Consider the following 8911-nt stretch of genomic DNA (forward strand, 5'->3'; position numbering starts at 1 on the left):
GGTATCCTGAGCTAGTTCCAAAGTCCTCCAATATCAAAAGGACCTTCTCTACTGAGGTTCTTGGCTTTTGTAAAAAAAAAAAAAAAAATGTTAATTGTCAGCAAAGTGGTTAATTTTAATCTCCTTAACATAGTAACAAATTGAAAGGCTGAAAAAAGACATCTATCCATCCAGTTCAGCCTATTATCCTGCAAGTTGATCCACAGAAAGGCAAAACCCCCCGTGAGGTAGAAGCCAATTTTTCTCATTTGAGGGGAAAAAATTCCTTAACCCCTTAAGGACTCAGCCCTATTTCACCTTAACCTCTTAAGGACACATGACGTACCGGTACGTCATGATGTCCTGGTACTTAAGGACACATGACTTACCGGTAGGTCATGAATGGTTCCGATCACTGCCGCTCGGCCGGCGGTGATCGGAACCCGGTGCCTGCTCAAATCATCGAGCAGGCACCTGGGGCAAATGCGTCGGGGGGTCCTGTGACCCCCCCATGTCGGCGATTGCAGAAAACCGCAGGTCAATTCAGACCTGCGGTTTTCTGCGTTTCCGGGATATTCGGGTCTCTGAAGACCCGATAACCCGGAACAGGATGGTGATGGTGGTGTGATTTCACTCCACCAATCACCATCCAGCGATCCTGAGTGGTGATGGTGACATCACCACTCAGGATCGCTTTCTGATTGGTCTGTGGGCGGTCCGGCGGCAAATTCAAAAGAGGCAGGCGCTCCTCTCCTCCTCCTTTTGTGTTCCGGAGCCGGAGGAGAGAGGAGCTGCCTGCACGTGTCTCTACCAGCACCCCAGGACCCGATCTGTGCCCCAGCACCCCCCATCAGGTACATAGGGACAGCACAGGGAAAGTTTGGTTTAGGCAGGGAAAAAAAAGGGAAAGTTAGTTTGTGAACTTTTATTGCATCACCCTAGTTAGGGTGTCTGGGGTCCACAGCACAGCTGTGTGACCCTAGACCCCCCAGGGGTGCTGCCACTTCCCCCCCACTCCCTGCCCCCCCCCACCTTTTTTGGGGTGCAATTTTTTCTTTTTTTTTTTCTTTTTTGGTGTACGCTGACTGTGGCCGGCACTTAGTGTCCGGCCGCTGTTAGCGCATCGCACACCTCACCGCTGATCAACTTCGGACGGTTGATCAGCGGTTTTGAATTTTTTTTCCCACATTTTTTGGCCTTTTTTTAGTTAGTTTTTTTTTTTCTGTTAGTTTTAGGGTTAAGTCCGCGAACACCCGTGCCCCCACACACACGCACACAAAATAAAGAGTTACACACACGCACATATACACGCAGACACACACTCCCCTACGCCCAGCTTGCCTCTGACTCCGAGAGTCCCAGTGAGGATGAGGATGACCCCACATTCCTGTTGTCATCCGCGTCCTCCTCATCATCTAGCGATGATGATGAGCCCCCAAGGCGGCGGAGACGCCGCCAGGCGGAGCAAGGGGACCGCCATGTTAGGGACCCTGTGGCCCAGCCTGGTACGAGCAGCTCTGGGGCTCGTACTGGTTTCCCGGCCCACCAGTTAAATCCACCGGAGCCCCCTGCCGGTGAACTTGTCTGGTGTAGCCCAGAGCGATACGAGCCTGTGATTCCTGATTTTGTAGGCCAACCAGGAATCCAGATTTCCACAGTGGGCTACACTGAATATGACTTTTTTTGTCATTTTTTCAGTGACCCACTGGTAAATCTGATGGTGGAGCAGACGAATCTGTACGCCCAACAGTTCGTCGCTCAACACCCGGGCTCCTTTTTGGCCAGGCCCGGTGGCTGGACGCCGGTCAGTGCAGCCGAAATGAGGACATTTTGGGGCCTCGTGCTGCATATGGGCCTGGTCAAGAAACCCAGTGTCAGGCTGTACTGGAGTGGGGACGTCCTATACCAGACCCCACTTTACAGTACAGCCATGACACGCTCCCGGTTTGAGGCCATCCGGAAATGTCTGCATTATTCCGATAATGCAGCATGTCCACCCCGAGGTGATCCTGCCCATGACCGTCTGTATAAGATACGGCCGGTCATCGATCACTTTGGGGCCAAATTCATGGAGGCCTATGTACCTGGAAGGGAGGTCGCAGTTGATGAGTCTCTCATTGCGTTCAAGGGGAGACTCATTTTCCGCCAGTATGTGCCCTCCAAGCGGGCGAGGTATGGCGTAAAGCTATACAAAATTTGTGAGAGTACCTCAGGGTACACTTACAAATTTCGTATATACGAGGGGCGAGATTCCCGGATTCAACCACCAGAATGTCCCCCCACTCTGGGTGTTACCGGGAAACTTGTGTGGGACCTTATGTACCCACTGCTGGATAAGGGTTACCACCTGTACGTGGATAACTTTTATACCAGTATCCCCTTGTTCCAGTCCCTTGCCGCCAGATCCACGTTCGCTTGTGGGACCGTGCGGAAAAATCAACGCGGCCTCCCTGCCCTCCCCCTCCAGGTACCTATCCCCAGGGGTGAGACCCGTGCCCTTACCACTGGAAACCTGTTGCTGGTCAGGTATAAGGACAAGAGGGATGTCCTTATGCTGTCCACAATTCATGGTAACGGCATCACCCCTGTCCCTGTGCGAGGTACCGCGGCAACGGTCCTCAAGCCCGATTGTATCGTCGCCTACAATCGGTATATGGGAGGAGTTGATCTCTCGGATCAAGTCCTCAAGCCATATAACGCCATGCGCAAAACCCGGACATGGTACAAAAAAGTTGCGGTCTACTTGGTGCAGGTTGCCATGTACAACTCTTTTGTACTATCCCGAAGCGCTGGCAGCACAGGGACATTCCTGCAGTTCTATGAGGCAGTCCTCATGACCCTGATCTTTTCGGACCGGGAAAGAGCAGGCCGGAGTACCTCGGGAACTGTAGGTGCCCGGATCGTCCCTGGCCAACACTTTCCAGGTGTGGTCCTCCATACTGGAAAGAAGGGACGAACCCAAAAAAGGTGCAGAGTGTGTCACAGGAGGGGGATACGGAAGGACACCACTACTCAATGTGACACGTGCCCCGATCATCCGGGCCTCTGCATTATTGGTTGCTTCAGGGAGTATCACACTTCCATGGAGTACTAAATTTATATCCCAATTTAGCACTGACATCGGAAAAAAAAACTGGTTCTCAGACTTGAGACACCCAAAAAAAATGAAAATAATTTATTAAAAGTAGACATGTTAGGTATTGCCGCGTCGGTAATAATCTCCTCTATAAAAATACCCCATGACCTAACCCCCCAGATTAACACGGTCAAGAAAAAAAAAAAAAAAAGGTGCAAAAAAAGATTTTTTTTTGTCACCTTACATAACAAAAAGTTTAATAGCAAGCGATCATAAAGTCATATAGCCCCCAAAATAGTGCCAATAAAACCGTCCGCTCGTCCCGCAAAAAATGAGCCCCCACATAAGATAATCAGATAAAAAAAAAAAAAAAAATGACACCTAGACTTTAGAGATCCAAAAATATTTTTTTTGTATCAATAAGGATAATATAGTCTAAAACCTAAATAAATGTAAAAAAAGTTGACTTATTAGGTATCGCCGCGTTCGTAAGAATCTCCTCGATAAAAATACCCCATGATCCAACCCCCCAGATTAACACGGTCAAAAAAAAAAAGTGCAAAAAACGATTATTTTTTGTCACCAAACATAACAAAAAATTTAATAGCAAGCGATAAAAAAGTCATATAGCCCCCAAAAATAGTGCCAATAAAACCGTCCGCTCGTCCTGCAAAAAATGAGCCCCCACATAAGATAATCGGATAAAAAATAAATAAAAAAATGACACCTAGACTTTAGAGATCCAAAAATTTTCTTTTTGTATCAAAAAGGATAATATAGTCAAAAACCTAAATAATTGTAAAAAAAAAGTAGACTTATTAGGTATCGCCGCGTCCGTAAGAATCTCCTCTATAAAAATATCCCATGACCTAACCCCCCAGATTAACACGGTTAAAAAAAATAAAAAAAACGGTGCCAAAAACGCAATTTTTGGCACTTTTCCATTTCAATCCGTTTTTTCCAGTAACAAAACGAGGGTTAACAACCAAACAAAAGTTAAAATTTATTACCCTGATACTGCAGTTTACAGAAATGCCACATTTGTGGTCGTAAACTGCTGTATCAGTAAAAGGGAGGCCGCAAAAGGAAAGGACCGACATGGTTTCTGGAAGGCCGATTTTGATGGCCTTTTTTATTGACACCATGTCCCTTTTGAAGACCCCCTGATGCCCCCCTAGAGTAAAAACTCCCTAAAAGTGACCCCATCTAAGAAACTACACCCCTCAAGGTATTCAAAACTGATTATACAAACTTTATTAACCCTTTAGGTGTTTCTCAACAGTTAATGGCAAATGGAGATGAAATTTCAGAATTTCAATTTTTGGTAACCTTGCCTCACAAAAATGTAATATAGAGCAACCAAAAATCATATGTACCCTAAAAATAGTCCCCCAAAAAATGCCACCTTATCCCCTAGTTTCCAAAATGGGGTCACTTTTAGGGAGTTTCTACTCCAGGGGGGCATCAGGGGGGTTGAAACAGGACACGGTGTAAATAAACCGGTCCATAAAAATCAGCCCTCCAAAAACCAAACGGCGCACCTTTCACTCTACGCCCCGCTGTGTGGCCGTACAGTAGTTTACGGCCACATATTGGGTGTTTCTGTAAACGGCAGAGTCAGGGCAATAAAGATACAGTCTTGTTTGGCTGTTAACCCTTGCTTTGTTAGTGGAAAAAATGGGTTAAAATGGAAAATTAGACAAAAAAATGAAATTCTCAAATTTCATCCCCATTTGCCAATAACTCTTGTGCAACACCTAAAGGGTTAACGACGTATGTAAAATCAGTTTTGAATACCTTGAGGGGTGTACTTTCTTAGATGGGGTCACTTTTAGGAAGTTTCTACTCCAGGGGGGCATCAGGGGGGTTGAAACAGGACACGGTGTAAATAAACCGGTCCATAAAAATCAGCCCTCCAAAAACCAAACGGCGCACCTTTCACTCTACGCCCCGCTGTGTGGCCGTACAGTAGTTTACGGCCACATATTGGGTGTTTCTGTAAACGGCAGAGTCAGGGCAATAAAGATACAGTCTTGTTTGGCTGTTAACCCTTGCTTTGTTAGTGGAAAAAATGGGTTAAAATGGAAAATTAGACAAAAAAATGAAATTCTCAAATTTCATCCCCATTTGCCAATAACTCTTGTGCAACACCTAAAGGGTTAACGACGTATGTAAAATCAGTTTTGAATACCTTGAGGGGTGTAGTTTCTTAGATGGGGTCACTTTTAGGAAGTTTCTACTCCAGGGGGGCATCAGGGGGGTTGAAACAGGACACGGTGTAAATAAACCGGTCCATAAAAATCAGCCCTCCAAAAACCAAACGGCGCACCTTTCACTCTACGCCCCGCTGTGTGGCCGTACAGTAGTTTACGGCCACATATTGGGTGTTTCTGTAAACGGCAGAGTCAGGGCAATAAAGATACAGTCTTGTTTGGCTGTTAACCCTTGCTTTGTTAGTGGAAAAAATGGGTTAAAATGGAAAATTAGACAAAAAAATGAAATTCTCAAATTTCATCCCCATTTGCCAATAACTCTTGTGCAACACCTAAAGGGTTAACGACGTATGTAAAATCAGTTTTGAATACCTTGAGGGGTGTAGTTTCTTAGATGGGGTCACTTTTAGGGAGTTTCTACTCTAGGGGTGCATCAGGGGGCTTCAAATGGGACATGGTGTAAATAAACCAGTCCATAAAAATCAGCCCTCCAAAAACCAAACGGCGCACCTTTCACTCTACGCCCCGCTGTGTGGCCGTACAGTAGTTTACGGCCACATATTGGGTGTTTCTGTAAACGGCAGAGTCAGGGCAATAAAGATACAGTCTTGTTTGGCTGTTAACCCTTGCTTTGTTAGTGGAAAAAATGGGTTAAAATGGAAATTTAGACAAAAAAATGAAATTCTCAAATTTCATCCCCATTTGCCAATAACTCTTGTGCAACACCTAAAGGGTTAACGACGTATGTAAAATCAGTTTTGAATACCTTGAGGGGTGTAGTTTCTTAGATGGGGTCACTTTTAGGGAGTTTCTACTCTAGGGGTGCATCAGGGGGCTTCAAATGGGACATGGTGTAAATAAACCAGTCCATAAAAATCAGCCCTCCAAAAACCAAACGGCGCACCTTTCACTCTACGCCCCGCTGTGTGGCCGTACAGTAGTTTACGGCCACATATTGGGTGTTTCTGTAAACGGCAGAGTCAGGGCAATAAAGATACAGTCTTGTTTGGCTGTTAACCCTTGCTTTGTTAGTGGAAAAAATGGGTTAAAATGGAAAATTAGACAAAAAAATGAAATTCACAAATTTCATCCCCATTTGCCAATAACTCTTGTGCAACACCTAAAGGGTTAACGACGTATGTAAAATCAGTTTTGAATACCTTGAGGGGTGTAGTTTCTTAGATGGGGTCATTTTTGGGTGGTTTCTATTATGTAAGCCTCGCAAAGTGACTTCAGACCTGAACTGGTCCCTAAAAATTTAGTTTTTGTAAATTTCTGAAAAATTTCAAGATTTGATTCTAAACTTCTAAGCCTTATAACAACCCCAAAAAATAAAATATTATTCCCAAAACAATTCACACATGAAGTAGACATATGGGGAATGTAAAGTCATCACAATTTTTGGGGGTATTACTATGTATTACAGAAGTAGAGAAACTGAAACTTTGAAATTTGCTAAATTTTTCCAAATTTTTGTTAAATTAGGTATTTTTTGGTGCAAAAAAAAATAATTTTTTGACTTCATTTTACCAGTGTCATGAAGTACAATATGTGACGAAAAAACAATCTCAGAACGGCCTGGATAAGTCAAAGCGTTTTAAAGTTATCAGCACTTAAAGGGACTCTGGTCAGATTTGCAAAAAATGGCCTGGTCCTAAGGTGTAAAAAGGCTGTGTCCTTAAGGGGTTAAGGACTTGGCCATTTTTTGTAAATCTGACCAGTGTCATTAAGTGCTGATAACTTTGAAACGCTTTGACTTATCCAGGCCATTCTGAGATTTTTCTTTTTGTCACATAGTGTACTTCCTGACACTGGTAAAATGAAGTAAAAAAAAATTCATTTTTATTTATAAAAAAAATGGCAAATTTACCCAAAATTTGTAAAAAAAATAGCAAATTTCCAAGTTTCAATTTCTCTACTTCTATAATACATAGTAATACCTCCAAAAATAGTTATTACTTTACATTCCCCATATGTCTACTTCATGTTTGGATCATTTTGGGAATGATATTTTATTTTTTGGGGATGTTACAAAGCTTAGAAGTTTAGATGCAAATCTTGGAATTTTTCTGAAATTTTCAAAAACCCAATTTTTAGGGACCAGTTCAGGTCTGAAGTCACTTTGCGAGGATTACATAATATAAACCACCCAAAAATGACCCCATTCTATAAACTTCACCCCTCAAGGTATTCAAAACTGATTTTACAAACTTTGTTAACCCTTTAGGTGTTCCACAAGAGTTAATGGCAAATGGTGTTAAAATGTCAGAATTTTCCATTTTAATCCATTTTTTCCAGTAACAAAGCAAGGGTTAACAGCCAAACAAAATGCTATATTTATTGCCCCGATTCTGTAGTTTGCAGAAACACCCCATATGTGGCCGTAAACTACTGTACGGGCACACAGTAGGGCGTAGAGGGAAAGGTGCGCCGTATGGTTTTTAGAAGCCAGATTTTGCTGGACTGGTTTTTTTGACACCATGTCCCATTTGAAGCCCACCTGATGCACCCCTAGAATAGAAACTCCATAAAAGTGACCCCATCTAAGAAACTACACCACTCAAGGTATTCAAAACTGATTTTACAAACTTTGTTAACCCTTTAGGTGTTGCACAAGATTTAATGGAAAATAGAGATACAATTGCAAAATTTCACTTTTTTGGCAGATTTTCCATTTTTATATATTTTTTCCAGTTACAAAGCAAGGGTTAACAGCCAAACAAAACTCATTATTTATGGCCCTGGTTCTGTAGTTTACAGAAACACCCCATATGTGGTCGTAAACTGCTGTACGGGCACACGGCAAGGCGCAGAAGGAAATTGAATGCCATATGGTTTTTGGAAGGCAGATTTTGCTGGACTGTTTTTTTTGACACCATGTCCCATTTGAAGCCCGCCTGATGCACTCCTAGAGTAGAAACTCCAAAAAAGTTACCCCATTTTAGAAACTACGGGATAGGGTGGCAGTTTTGCTGGTACTAGTTTAGGGTACATATGATTTTTGGTTGCTCTATATTGCACTTTTTGTGCGGCAAGGTAACAAGAAGTAGCTTTTTTGGCACCGTTTTTTTTTTGTTATTTACAACATTCATCTGAAAGGTTAGATCATGTGGTAATTTTATAGAGCAGGTTGTCACGGACGTGGCGATACTTAATATGTATACAATTTTTTTTATTTATGTAAGTTTTACACAATGATTTCATTTTTAAAACAAAAAAAAGTTTTAGTGTCTCCATAGCCTAAGAGCCATAGTTTTTTCAGATTTTGGGCGATTATCTTAAGTAGGGTCTCATTTTTTGTGGGATGAGATGACTGTTCATGGGGTGCATATGACTTTTTGATCACTTGCTATTACACTTTTTGTGACGTAAGATGACAAAAAATATCTTTTTTTACACCGTTTTTATTTTTATTTATTTACGGTGGTCACCTGAGGGGTTAGCTTATGTGATATTTTTATAGAGCCGGTCGATACGGACGCGGCGATACCTAATATGTATACTTTTTTTTTATTTATGTAAGTTTTACACAATGATTTCATTTTTGAAACCAGAAAAATCATGTTTTAGTATTTCCATAGTCTAAGAGCCATAGTTTTTTCAGTTTTTGGGCGATTATCTTGGGTAGGGTATGATTTTTCGG

This window comes from Bufo bufo, chromosome 2 (genome assembly GCF_905171765.1).
Source record: "Bufo bufo chromosome 2, aBufBuf1.1, whole genome shotgun sequence".
NCBI lineage: Eukaryota > Metazoa > Chordata > Amphibia > Anura > Bufonidae > Bufo > Bufo bufo.